Below are 15,139 nucleotides of genomic sequence, written 5' to 3'. Positions count from 1 at the left end.
ATTTTAAACAAATTACAATCGGTTGTTCTAACTCTACTTCTTTTTTTTTGGTATACCTGTCTACTTATCAATCAAAAGATAATAAGCAATTTACAGGTGTTTGTAATAAGTACCAAATTAACTTGTAATCTAGTGTTTTGCCGAATAGATAGTACGAGAGCGAATCGAATTCACGTAGCATGTGCTCGATTTAGTTGATTCGGAGGCAATACAATAACAATTTACTTGAGGTTACATTTTTCAAGTTTTATGGCGATTGTCAATTTTTTTAAAGGTTTATATTTCCCCTTTTTATTTTAATTTTGTTTTTTTTTCTTGGCGCCATCTGTGTTTGCGCCAAAGGAACCTATTGTTTTTCGCCGTCCTGTGAATAACATGTTCATTTGTTTTGGTTTGCAAAAAAAATGCATTACGTTATAGGTTTTTTTCCTTTTGTATGTAGGTAATTTATTATTACAAAATAATACAACACAACAATACCTATATAATTATTTAACTTCCTTCGTTCGGATATCTGCTTACAACAACATAAACTATAATGAAGATACATGCGATGCCATCTATTTGAGTATTTGGGTAATCCAACTCTTAGTTAAATAAAACGATGGTTTAAGAAAATAATCGACATACTTCTTTTTTCAAGTTTTATTTAAACTTTGCATACATTTTGTTGTATTGGATGAATATAATATACAATTTAAATCATATTAGTTTTTATTTTTATAAATTAATAAAAGATTATTAATTTATTAGATAATTCTTTTATTTTCTTCGTTCCGCCATCTGTTTAAAGAAACATAAACTACAATGAATGATATTTACATGTGAATTGTGATGCCATCTATTTGGGTATTAAAACAATAGTTCGTAAATATAATGGTAGAAAATTGAAAATACCTGCTATAAGTAGACCCTGCATTATTTTGACGTACTTCTTTTTTCGATGTCATAATATGTCATTCATTTTGTTGTACTAAAATTAAAACCTTATGTATTTATGATAAGTACTATATTGACTTGTATTTAAAAAAATATAGTGTTTTTCGGAATCGCGTTTTGGAATGATTGAATTAGTACCTTATGTAGTGACTCATAAGTTTCATATTGACTTGTATTAAAAAAATATAGTGTTTTGCTGAATCGCGTTTTGCTTTTGGAATGAATTAATTAGTGCCTTAAGATTTGAGACATAAGTTTCATTTTGACTTGTAATATAGGGTTTGGCCGAATACATGGTTTGAATCCGATTCATGTACGATTTGCCCGATTCAGTCACATCGGCAATATAGTGTTTCAGAAAATATATAGATGCCGAATGTTTTGATATATAGATTTTGATATTACTGCAATATATAGATTTAATATCTATATATGTTTTGTATCGTCCATACCTATTAGAAACGGCTAGCGTATTGCACGTGTACGGCTTTGCCTTTCAACACTGACGCGATCGCTAACATTAATCTTACTTTCTGTGTTTATAACCGTTTTGTGCCCGTTTAAAACTTTTGTGTTTATCAATAAATACTTTATTTGTTTAATAAAATAACTCAGTCTTGTGTAGAGACAGTTTAATTTAGTGTAAAAGTAATTTAATTTGTTACCACAGAATACATAGTTCTCTATTCCGTGTTTGTTACGGTCAGTTATCGTGGACTGGCACTTGTGATTTTGTGTTTCGAACTGGATTCTGATTGGACATTAGATTTGGAACTTGGGAGAGGAATACAAAAACGTTACAGGTGCGTTCTTTTCTTAAATTATTGTCGTTAATCATAAGTAGTTGATTGTTAAAAAAGTTTTAGCAATATGGCAATTTGTTAAACTTACTTAACTAAATTACTGTAATATCTACGGGAATTTAAATTTTTATCAATAAATGCATAGAAAGATCAGATATACCTACAATACAAAAAGATACTTGGTTAGCTAAGTAGGTATATGTAGGTAGTTGTCACATAAATGTCGCATTCAATTTACACCTTATCACAAGTAATGGCAAAATAAAGAAAAAGAAGGTAGGTAGGTAGGTAGTCGCTGATGGTACAGCTACTTTCATTAAAAAATAAGATCTATGAAATAATTTAAAATTCGAAGACAAAGCAAAATCCATCTGCTAGGGTGACCAGATGTTGGTCAATGTAAAAACATAAGGAATTTTCTACATAAATGTAATCTCATCATCATAATGTACATCTAGTTCTTACATGATTTTCTTATCTATCTTATTATATTATTATTATTATTATTATCATAGAGTTCGTTTATTTGTAACTATCAGGATCTTAGCTTTGTAATGACCAGGACCTTAGTTTGTAAAATGTATTTGGGTACACATAAGGGACACAATTAGGTACTATGTTTTAACCCACTTCAAAAAAAGGAGGAAGTTTTTTAATTCTACCGTATAGGTATATTTTTTTATAATAGCCAATTAGGTTTGTCCCCTGGCAAAGTGCATCCCCGAACCCTCCCCTTCCGTTCGAGATGCACCGTTTGAGTATTTTAATGATTCCTTTTTTTGTCAAGTTAATATTGAACAATTTGCCAGTATTCAGTCCTGGCATATTGTTCAATATATGTGGCACCATATAATCTTTGGTGTGTCTCCCATAATAGTTATTTTTGGGAATTAGAAATTTCTTGTTATGGAGTTTACGGAGTCCACCAATACGCTCATGATTGCTTTACCCTAGTAGGTACCTACCGGCTAAGGGAAATATTGACCATGTTTTTGGATTTTAACTACTAATTTGACAACCTAGGTACTGAGTATAGTCATTTAATAAAAAAACTGTTTATGATACAAGATAATAATATATTATATCAAAAGTATTTATGTTGAGAACTCCGTTCGAAAGTGGCAAAAGGAAAACCGCATCTAAACCCGTAAAAGGGTTATTGAGGTCGACTAGAACAAAAACGCCGACAAGCCAGCAGATGGGTCCCTACGATTTTAACTCGTTTCTCGTACCTACTTGTTTCATCATATCTATTTAAAGAATTACTATTTTGTTGGTAAGTATCTATCTGGAATTCTACAATAAATCTTTGTTAAATTGCTATTTTGTTAAATTTTATTTATTACTAGCGGACGCCCGCGACTTCGTCCGCGTGAAGGTAGATGTAAACTTTTAAATACCCCTACCCTACCCTACCCTGCTCTACCCTACTCCTTCCCTACCCTACCCTACCCTTCCCTTCCCTACCCTTCCCCTACCCTACCCATTAAGGCTGCACACGCGACGGAAGCTTAAAAAATTAAATAACTTCTCCCGTTTTCCCAACATTTCCCTTCACTGCTCTGCTCCTATTGATCGTAGCGTGATGAAAAGTATACTATAACCTGCCCAGGAATATGAAGATTAATTGTACCAAGTTTCGTTAAAATCCGTCGAGTAGTTTTTGTTTCTATAAAGAACATACAGACAGACAGACAAAAATTTTACTGATTGCATTTTTGGTATCAGTATCGACCACTAATCACCATAGTTCTTTTTTAAATATATTTCATGTACAGAACTGACCTCTCTACAGATTTATTATAAGTATAGATGTAATGTGTTTAGGTGTTTAAACTAATAAGTAAATTTTCAATAAATTATATATTTCCATAAAATATTAGTAAGTTAGTAAGTGTAGCCTAAACATCTTATAATATTAAAGAACAAATCTTTCTATAACAATACCAAGGCACTCAAATTCTAAATTATCGTAACCGTTTACTCTGGTTCAGTCCTTTTGTTGATAGACATTGATAAGACTCACTAACGCGTCTGCCGAAGCTTTCCGACCGTTTTGCTGTAGAATTTAGCTTTTTTACGCACATTTCCTTTCCAATAAACGTCTAACCGTCGTCCCTGTTTAGAAATATTTTCGACCCATTCTTTTCGATATACAAACTATTACTTAATGGATAAGTGGGCTTTTAGATGGTCTACCCACGTCTCTTCTAACATTTATGGGCATGTTGAACAACCTTTTGTCGATGATTTTATTTATACTCCTAAATTATAAATTTTGAATCAGTGTACCTACCAAGTTTTCTCTAACTAGTACTCCAACTCGGATGGGAAGCGTCTGGGAAACTCCACTGTATGTTTTCTTCAAAAATTCCTCAGTGCCTGTAGACGTAAGTCCTTAAACAGTGTGTGTTCGTAACACATCGTGTTCGTAATGACGATGAGGATATGATAGTCCTTAGTGGGTGATAAAGCTATACTTGGAGTAATAGAACCAGAAATGAAGAGATCCACAGAAGAAAAAAGTTCCAGACATAGGAACTCAATGAGTCACGAAGCTGAAGTGACAATTTGCGGGGCACAAGGTTTGAAGAGCCGATTGACGTATGTATCCCTAAGGTGCTGGAATGGCGACCCTGCACCGAAAAACGCAGTGTTTATCAAACTGTCGAAATCGTGCCAAACGTTCTTACGGACTTGGTTGTAAGCACATAGAGATGGTACAATAACACAGATTATTAGTGATGTACTATTAAAATTACAATAGTAACTTCTAACCAATAAAACAAAGAATTTGATGATTATTATGTCCTGTTGCGTAAATAGGTACTCTTGTCGGTAACTCACATCTCTAGCCATCAGCCATTTGACAGCACAGGTTTAAAAAATCATATTTATTAAAATGTAATTTCATCACGGCTCCACCATTAGCGGTGACAATGGACGAGGCCGCATTGTGCACGTCAAATGATTTTGTACAAAACCTCTGGCTCTTTATTATGATTTTACTTAGTGTTCTAAATTTAAAAACAGTAAGTACGGTTATTTTGTGACGTTGCATTTTAATTTTACGGGCAGAATTATTAAGTTAATTAAATGTAATGTTTTAAATTACCTGAAATTGTATTAATGAAACAAATGCCGTTAATGAAATAAACGCATGACTCGCAGTTTGTTGAGGAAAAGCTCAAATTCTAGATTTGATCGAAACAGAGACCTTGGAAAGGAAGAAAATTGCAATTGTGTCTTGAATTTCTCATTACCTTTTGATACCATACCCAATAATTTTGTAGAAGTTTGTTTATTGTTCTCAATTTTACATTTGAGTTAGTTAAGTAAATAATAAATCAAACAAGTCAATAATTGCAAAAAAATTATGGACTGAAAGTCAATGCTCTCTCTGCGTCAATATTCTATCAAGATACACAAAAAGAAAACATAATCGAGACACCGTCTATAACGTAAGAATATAGAAAACAAACGGTTATGTGGCCAGACATGTTGTTTATCGGCCATGCGTGCAAACCAGTTATGTCACGAATATTAATTACTAATATTGCTATTATAAAATGCTAATATACTCGTAGAAACATACGCGGAGTTTCGTGTAAGCGCGTGAATGAGACATTTCTTCTCGTCTCTAATTAGTACAACATTGTCGCTCCGTTTCTGTCTGTATTTCACAAAATAGACATATGTCTATTTTATTACGGTTTTCACTAATGTTACATATTATTTATTAAAATTATAATGGATCTAGTTCCTTGCTTAATTTTGTAATTCTAACGCACTGCAAATATATGCAATCCCGTTCCTGATTTTTCTACGCACCTTTTTTAAGCGCGTCATGGTTACAAGCACGCCCGAGGGTCAATCTCGGGCGTGACTGCAACTATGCGCTGACCTGTATTACTATAAATAGTTTTATTTTATTTTTTTATTCTATGATAAGTTAAACCTTTAATCTCGTCTGATGCAATGAGTGATGATGCAGTCTTTGATGAAAAGAGGCTTACTTGTATGTACATGTTTATTTTACTCACTAGCGGACGCCCGCGACTTCGTCCGCGTGGAATTTAGTTTTCACAAATCCCTCGGGAACCATGGATTTTTTCGGAACAAAAAGTATTTCAGCTAATTCGGTTGAGTAGTCAAGGCTTGAAAGAGTGACAAAGATTCATATTATTAAAATCATCAGTTTTCGCAAATCTCGGGAAACCATGGGTTTGTTGATGATAAAAAGTAGCTTATGTGGTAATCCAGAGTAAAATCTATTTCCAGTCCAAATTTCAACCAAATCGCTTCAGTAGTAGCGGCGTTAAAGAGTAACAAACATCCATACAAACTTTCGCGTTTATATTATTATACATAATATTGGTGACTGAAGTGTGATTCGCAGGCCAAAACTAGCACCTATTAACCCGTGAGAATTAATTAAAGCTTCTCCGATTCCGGAGGGTGTAGGTTCGAATCCGGTCCGGGGTATGCACCTCCAACTTTTCAGTTGTGTGCATTTTAAGAAATTAAATATCACGTGTCTCAATCGGTGAAGGAAAACATCGTGAGGAAACCTGCACACCAGAGAATTTCTTAATTCTCTGCGTGTGTGAAGTCTGCCAATCCGCATTGGGCCAGCGTGGTGGACTATTGGCCTAACCCCTCTCATTCTGAGAGGAGACTCGAGCTCAGCAGTGAGCCGAATATGGGTTGATGACGAAGCATAGGGATTAAAGGTGAATAAATTTTGGTGTGTACACATTGAACACTCGGCCGCTGTGTGCGGGTCCCAAACAAGTTGCAAATGAGATCATTTACCCGCACCGGCGTATACAGCGGAACACACAACTGCTCGTGTCCTAGCTAGAAGCACCACTCTGTTTGTTATGTGAGAAATTATCATCAACATTATCATTAACTTTATTTATTTGAAATCGCATTTTTTCATAGGAAATTGTTTATATTCTACTAGTCTAAGTACTTCATGGAGTTCATCCATCTATTCTAGGAAGTCCGTTTTGATTTTAAATCGCATTTTTTCAAAGGAAATTGTTTCTATTCTACTAGTCTAACTACTTCATGGTTTATCCGTCTATTCTAGGAAGTCCGTTTTAATTTTAAATCGCATTTTTTCATAGGAAAATGTTTCTATTCTACTAGTCTAACTACTTTATGGAGTTCATTCATCTATTCTAGGAAGTCCGTTTTGATTTTAAATCGCATTTTTTCATAGGAAATTGTTTCTATTCTACTAGTCTAACTACTTCATGGAGTTCATCCATCTATTCTAGGAAGCCCGTTTGGATTTTAAATCGCATTTTTTCAGAGGAAATTGTTTCTATTCTACTAGTCTAACTACTTCATGGAGTTCATCCATCTATTCTAGGAAGTCCGTTTTGATTTTAAATCGCATGTTTTCATAGGAAATTGTTTTTATTCTACTAGTCTAACTACTTCATGGAGTTCCACCATCTATTCTAGGTAGTTCGTTTGGATTTGGATGTAATGGTAATGTGTAGAGATAAGCGTTTGACAGGCATATTGCTGTGTTAAATTGACTGTTTGTGTGTTTGTGTGATAAAGCTTACACAAAAGCGCTTCGTCTGTCATCTGGCCTCCAAAAAATCCTGAAATAGATTGACTATAACTGACTAACTAAAAATACGTCCAAAGAGTAAATTTCAAAGAAATAAAAGATGACATTTTCATTCTTCATTTTGAACGATATCATAACATTAAATTATTTTACACAATACTATACTCAAAAGTGTTCGTACAATGAAATATATCTACGAACTTGCCTATGCCTCAAGTTTTCATTAATTTCTAATATTTATTATTAAATTCGTCAGTCCGAAACACTGAAACGCTACTTGGCAGCTAAAACAAGAATTAAGTAGGTAAACAGACGAATTGTCACAAAGAGACTACTATTAAAATATTAATACTGGAGTAAAATTAGTACTTTGAATTGTAACAGTCAAAATAATACAATGTACTATTCGACACAATTCCTATTCAACGTTTATTATTGATAGGGTAGTTATGTTTTTAATGATAGACCAGAGCCAATTAAAAAGTTATTCCCGCTCTAGAAATATCGTTAAATCGTTAAAAACTACGCCAGTCGTATAGACTTCATGCCCTCAATTCTTACTTACTGGGTTTGAAAAGCAGCACTTTTGTTTTTAATTGCGTAATGATCTTTTGACATCCATCATTTTAACACTTAGGTATTAAGAAGTTTTAAACAATTGATCGTTTCCTAGGCAAGCATCAAAGATTATGTTGCATATATATGTTTTTTTTCACTACTATGTATTTTCTTATCTCATTTATGTTTATTTAACACAATATCGAAATGGCAAACCAAGTTTAACTACTATAATTTCCAGCAGACTACATTTAACCTCAATAATTTTCATTTACTACTAACGAATGTTTACTTAATAATCGTTAGTTTCTATTTTCTTTTTTTGGTTAATAATCTTAATACTAAATTCTAAGTAAAAAATGCTAAATCTCAATGCCTTATTGCATGTATGTGAGAACAGCTGGCCTATTTACTATTTTGGTCTTTAGTATCAACCTATTAAAATAAAAATCAATTCCATTTAGAAATGTCATCTACGTACTGTATGATGTCCACTATACGTTAAAGTATGAATTAGCCTGCAGATATTAAGTATTGATTTTTTTTTAAAGATTACCTACTTTAATGTGACATACGATCGTGTGGTCACCCTACTCGTCGCACCGTTACTTTACTCAAACAGGTGCTCGTCAGATATGATATCGACCAAATGAATTTCATTCACCTTTTAACCGATTCAGCATTTGTAAGGTTCTTAAAAAGCATATTTTGATTCATTGCAGTTGTTTCCATTAATACGGTGTAGGTACGGTTTTGAAGCAGACGAAAATCTACATTAAATAATGGAAGTGACTATTAACACGTAAAAAAAATATTAAAAAAATTAATTGTCAAACATTATATCCGTATGAATAATTAAATATAACGCACTTGGGAACGTCGTTTGTAGGGTTAAAGACATCTTTGACAGTTAACTAACACTCCCCTTTTCCACTCTAGTCACTATTCCAAACCAACCCATAAAGGATTATTATCCAAAAAACGTGTGGACGGATCGAACGCCACGACAAGAATGAGACGATGAGCTAGACTATACTCGGTCTCCCACTACTCCCCACCTAATTTCGTACTGTCTCGGCTCATGACGACTCAAGCCGACCGATTAAAAACTCACTCGCGCCGACAAATGTATAATGTAAGTAAACACAAAATAGTGTGCGCTTAGTGGAGTCGCTAAATTCGTATTACTTTTTGCCGTGGTTTTGTAGGCACGTAACATATCTATAGTATAAAATAATCATTGTTTGGATAGCTTATTGATTGAGAAATGCCATGCACATGACATTAGGCTAAGCGAGTGAAACTGCGGGCACAGCTATGTGTATGACTAACAATAAAGAATTTCGTTTTTCTCATTCTATTTGTAAGTGTTATTACGATGAAATACGAAGCTCTAGTATGGAATTAAATCAAAGCCTATAATTTGCTCATGCACACGTGACTTCGTTCCTGATGAAACTGAAGTCGTTGCTAATCGCATTACTGCACCGCTGTCTGTCGGTACAATTCAACAAGCCCTATTTATATAGGGTTGTCACATCTCGTTGAGGTAGTTTATGAAATGTTCCCGTGGCTCAGTCATCAGGCGGCAAGTCGGAACACCGTGGGGTTTTAGTCGGTTGAAGTCTGACATAACCTTATTGCCTCCCCGTGGCGAGAAGGTATCCATGAGGATTTCCCCACGTTAAAAAAAAAAAAGGGTTGTCACATCTCACGTGTCACATATGTTTTAGCAAAAATCTTCCAGCAAGGAGGCAAACCAATGGCATCGCCAAAGGAGGTGTAATATAACCAATTACAAAGCAAGTAAAAAAAAAACTAATTCAGTTGACTTGATTTGCAATAACAATCGGCGTAATTTATTTCCTTGTATGTAAATTTTGTGTTTTAGAATTGCATTAGCTTTTTTTATTCTTTACAAGTTAACCCTTGACTACAATCTCACCTGGTGGTAAGTGATGATGCAGTCTAAGATGGAGGCGGGCTAAGTGGTTAGGAGGAGGATGACACGACATCGTACCGGAACGCTAAATCGCTTGGCGGTACGTCTTTGCCGGGTGGTAACTAGCCACGGCCGAAGCCTTCCACCAGCCAGATCTAGACCAATTAAGAAAATCTCAATAGGTCCAACCGGGGATCGAACCCAGGACCTCCGTTTTGTAAATCCGCCGCGAATACCACTGCGCCACGGAGGCCGTCAGAATGGTTTCCATAAGTTGAATGATTTCTTTAATAGCTTTGGAAATAATGCTTAAAAGTTATCTTTGTCGACTACTATGGACCCCAAATGATGGTTCTCTGTTAGTTTTCAGGTTTAGTTTGGCTTACGCAGCGTTGTATGAACTAGCTTACAATTAATGAGCCCAATTAGAGACCAGGCGTTTTGAGGATGTGAGTTTGCATAATCAGTTTTAAACTCAGAAAAGCATGCAGATTACGATTCGGCAGGTTTGTTGGTCCATTATTTTGTTATACCCTACCCCCTTTTATATCGATTATATGGACTGAAGAAATGCTTTGTATCAACTTTATTGTTTAAGAATATTAATTTTTCAACATTACATTATCAGACCAATAGCTAATCTATTAAAAAACACAAACAAGGAGGATAATCATCATATAACATGAGATCACTTTTTCGAGGCGATACAAAAATTGGGTCTTTAACTCTTTACCATCGGCCTAATGTAGGAATTAAAGGTAGGCTTTTATAAACATTTAATAATGTATTTACTAAATCGCCTTTATTTACTTAATATGATTTCCATAAACCAGGCATTGTCCTAAATAAATTACAAAGTAGTAGGCAACCCTACACTAAATTAGACTTCTCTAATTATACAGTCACGCCATTTTAGACCCAATTGACTGGAACACAACGCATAAATTACCGTGAAATGTAAAAGACAGTGCGGCTTCATATTGTGATTCAGTGCACGCGATTTAACACTGTATAATAAACTTGTTAGAGACTAATATGGCGTAAATATGCAATCATACATTGCGTTAACCATTTAAAAGTTAACTGTAGTCTATGGTTATGATCCAACGAGGTGCAATATCGACCCACTTCCATTGGTTTGGTTTCGATTTTGAATAGTAACTGATAGTTTAATGGTTAATGATTTAAGTGACCGTTAAATTTAAATTAATCTGTTGTACAAATCGTATATTGTATAAACATGGTTGTTTCAATACTACTTTATGCTAATATGTTTTCTGTTGAGGGATTACGATGGATTTTAGCAGTCTTGAAAATTAAGATTTTTATTCGACCCGTATGTAATAATAAACAGTATAATATTATGTAGGTCCGTAATGAAACTACTGCTTCGTTGATTGGTAAGCATAATGATCTCAGAGCAGGCTTAAAAATATTAAGTTATTCCAAAAATAAACTCAATATACTTAATTGTGTAAGTCCAGTAGGCCTCACATGCAACCCACGACGTCAAATCGACCAATAACGCCGAACTGGAAATATCGCTCTCTCTTTCGTTGCGTTGGGATGAAAGAGAGAACGATACTGCCGGTTTGGCTGTAATAAGCTAATTGACTTTTTTTAAAGGGTCTTAAATCGTTCATTCATAAATCAGTTTGACGTTTAAGTATTTCTTAGTGACATCAAGTGACATTGTGACGTCAGAAAATGGACGTCAGCGTGGTTGATGTTTGGAAAATGTAATAAATTCATAATTTTTAAATCAAGTTACTTTTCTATGAAATCCTTAATTTTTATTAATTAATATCGATATATTTCGGAACCTTATTCCATATATTATACAAAATTAATATTGCTTAATTGTTTATGTTAAATTTAATGTCATTCAACTACCTTATTGGTCGGTTTGTCTTCACAAGATATGTCGTGGCGCGCATTTTAGGCCTATAGGGTTAGAAAGTTGGTGGTGTTACACCCCCGCGCTTAAGCCAAAGTCCAAGTTAATAACATTAACCTGAGAGTTATAGTTAGTTAGTTTCGCATCATCATAGTTGTAATCCGCATTGAATCAGCTTGGAAGCTCTAAGCTTCACAAAATAAGTTGATAAAATAGATTTATAACTCATACATAGAGTGTAGTTGCAGGATGCGTAAGCCGCTTTATGTACCCCGAAATAGGAGCCCTTGACGCATCGCTACGCTACGATAAGTACGCTTGTGCGCGTGTCGGCGACGGTAATTAGCTTAGCGCTTACGCACACATAGACACAGTGGCTTACGTTTGGAGTGAAAAATTGTTAGGCGTTGCAGGTCTATAGGTTATTAGTCTAAGGTTGATAATGATGATACTTACAACACTATAATATTAAGCCCCATTGTCTAGTAACATAATATGACGGATTAGCACACAACAAGCTTCTCTTTGAAACGAGTGAGTGACGAGTGAAGCTTCCAGCTTTGCCGTAGTGTTGTTCATTTTAGACGTTCTGTTATGAACTTAATACACCAGTCTTTTGTCTCTGTGTCAACATGTCGGTGCGTTTCATCGGCAAAAAGGTAATGTTTGTCGGTGAAATTACTTACTCCCTTTTATAATAATAGGGTAGATGACTCGTATCAAATGTAATATAGACAATATTAATTTTGTGTACTATAAAATAAGGGTACGAAATATATCGATATCATTTCTTATAAAACAAAATTTAAATAACACGTATTTATCAAAATTTCCAAACGTCAAATACGCTATCGTCCATTTTGTGACGTCACTAACACACTCGATGTACTAAACGTCAAACTAAAATAATAATTGTTCACTAATATTTTTGTCAAACGCTCTGTTTGTAAGGGATTTGTTATAACAGACCGCCATTGCCGACAGGTGTTTTTTTATAATCACGTCTCAAAAAATATGATTTTTTTTCAATACAGTAAAACATTGACATTTTTTTTAAATGTTCTTAAATAATGAATTATTTAAGAGCATTTAAAAAAAATGTCAACCTAGCCTATTAATAATTTTAAAGGAGCTATAGTTTTAGGTTGAGTTTTACCAGCCCTTTTCAGCAGAACTTGCCCTGCCCACCAGAAACGGTGTGGTCTGTACAAATAATCACAAGACGTTTAATGCTTATCAACTCAAACGTGAAGTTAACTTTTAACTGAACAGTCGAATTCAGTTAAACTGCACGTTTGTAGTGTCCGTCAGTTTTAACTGTCCAGTTTTTCTAATGATTTTTATTGATGTTTGAATTAATTCAAACTGAACGTCTGTAGGGGGTCCTTCAAATAAACGAATTATGAATTTTTAACAGCCAACTTTAACTTCAGATTTTGAAACTTTTTAGAAGACATCTAGTATTATAGATGGAGAGCCAGTGACACCCCGACGTTCGTCATTTTATAAAAGCTGAAAGTTTATCATGCTTATGCTTCTACCATAGGGTACGAGTAAGTACTGTAGCCACTTATGGAGTTTGTGGAGTTTTGACCGTGTATGACGTAACGGGTAGCAGCGACGGTGAGTGTACCATTCTTTTGTGGTAGAGGAAACACCTTGAGCAGGTCCTAAGACTTGTGACCTTGGGAGTAGGTTTAAGGATCCCTTTAGAATGCATCAAACAATTTATGATAAACATTAATCACAACACAAAACATTAGGTACTGCACATAATAACTAACGCGACTGGCAGCGTGACGGTGTCTACGCTGCCTAACAAACAACTGAGCTCAAGTCATCAAATACCCTATTATTTATACCAACACTGATACCTCTCCTCTACAATAACACATGGGTAGCAGGTTTTAAGGATCCATACCCTCAATCGTCTAAGGCTGGCTCTTCGTCTACTACGGACATTCGCTTCATAATAATTTTATCATAGAATCAAAACTTTCGCGTCAAATTGCTAAAACTTGTTGAAATTCGGGCTCGTCTTAGCGCAAACTTTGCTGAAGATCCGAACAATACTTATCGGATATCTCAATTATTCACGCTTGGAAATTGCGACTAATTCGTATTATAGACGTAATATTCCTGGAAATTTCATCATGAATTTCTCGCGATAATTACTAATTAAATCGATGTGATAATGTGTACTTTAATTATTATGAACCTTCTTTACTTTAACGAATGAAGGTACCTATTGGACTATTGTTATAATAGTTTATACTCATGCTCAAGTTTTCGTTTCGCTTCATTCGTGATCTGTTACAGTATCAGCCAGCTAGGGCGTGCACAAGTTTATCAACTAGGTAGGGTATGCACCAATATACTCCATCCGTGGCGCAGTGGTGTTCTCGATGGATTTACAAGATGGAGGTCCTGGGTTCGATCCCCGGCTGGGCCGAGGTTTCCTTAATTGGTTCAGGTCTAGCTGGTGCGAGGGTTCGGCCTAGTTACCACCCTACCGGCAAAGACATACCACCAAGCGACTTAGCGATGTCATGAAGAAACCGAAAGTTGTGTGGATATTCATCTTACTCCTAACAAGTTAGCCCGCTTCCATATTAGATTGCATCATCACTTACCTTCAGGTGAGATTGTAGTCAAGAGAGAGCTAATTAACTACATGTACACTGGCAGCCACAGAAATAGTTTCTTGTTCAGTGCTGCATGCTATTTTTCGAGGCCCGCAAGTATGAGGTTGGCTACCCTTAACGTCCTAAAACGTATCTTTTACCGTGTCAGCCAGGTAGGGGCGTGCACAATGTTTAGCAACTAACCTACCTAGCTACCTTATCAGCCGATGGACGTCCACTGCTGGACATAGGCCCCTTGCATGGACTTCCAAGCACAACGGTCTCGAGCCGCCAGCATCCAGCTCTCTGGAATCCGCTTGATATCCTCGGTCTACCTAGTATGAGGCCGACAAATACTGCGCTTTCCGGTGCGGTGTCGCCATTCCAGCATCTTAAGACCCCAACGTCCATCGGCTCTTCGAACTATGTGGCCTGCCCGTTGCCACTTCAGCTTCGCGACTCGCTGAGCTATGTCAGTGACTTTGGTTCGTCTGCGAATCTCCTCATTTCTAATTCGATCACGCAGAGAAACTCCGAGCATATCTCGACTCGACATATATCAACTAGGGTAGGCGTTAATAGCTTGTGCATTGCAAGCTATCTTTTTATAAGCTTTAGATGTGATGTGTGGTTGGTTACCTTTAACTTCCTAAAACGTATCGTTTAACGTGTCAACCAACACATACGTTTCCTTTGTTGTTGGTCATCGTTTGCGTCAATGGATGCTTTTGTATTGGTTACAGCAAGATTACAATCGTGTTTCTTATATGGAAAGCGATATTT

The 15,139-nt window shown here is 35.5% G+C and overlaps 1 protein-coding gene across 1 annotated transcript in view; it reads left to right on the top strand.

Moving 5' to 3' along the window:
• Nucleotides 1-620: 620 nt before the first annotated feature.
• The window catches only part of LOC112058312 (uncharacterized), a 154,833-nt gene continuing 140,314 nt past the window's right edge, over nucleotides 621-15,139 (top strand). The window contains exon 1 of the mRNA XM_052881303.1: nucleotides 621-1,742. The gene's annotated coding sequence lies outside the window, so the exon portion shown is untranslated. The remainder of the gene's footprint in view (nucleotides 1,743-15,139) is intronic.

This window comes from Bicyclus anynana, chromosome 4 (genome assembly GCF_947172395.1).
Source record: "Bicyclus anynana chromosome 4, ilBicAnyn1.1, whole genome shotgun sequence".
Classification (NCBI taxonomy): domain Eukaryota; kingdom Metazoa; phylum Arthropoda; class Insecta; order Lepidoptera; family Nymphalidae; genus Bicyclus; species Bicyclus anynana.
This window is presented reverse-complemented; position numbering and strand designations above follow the sequence as displayed.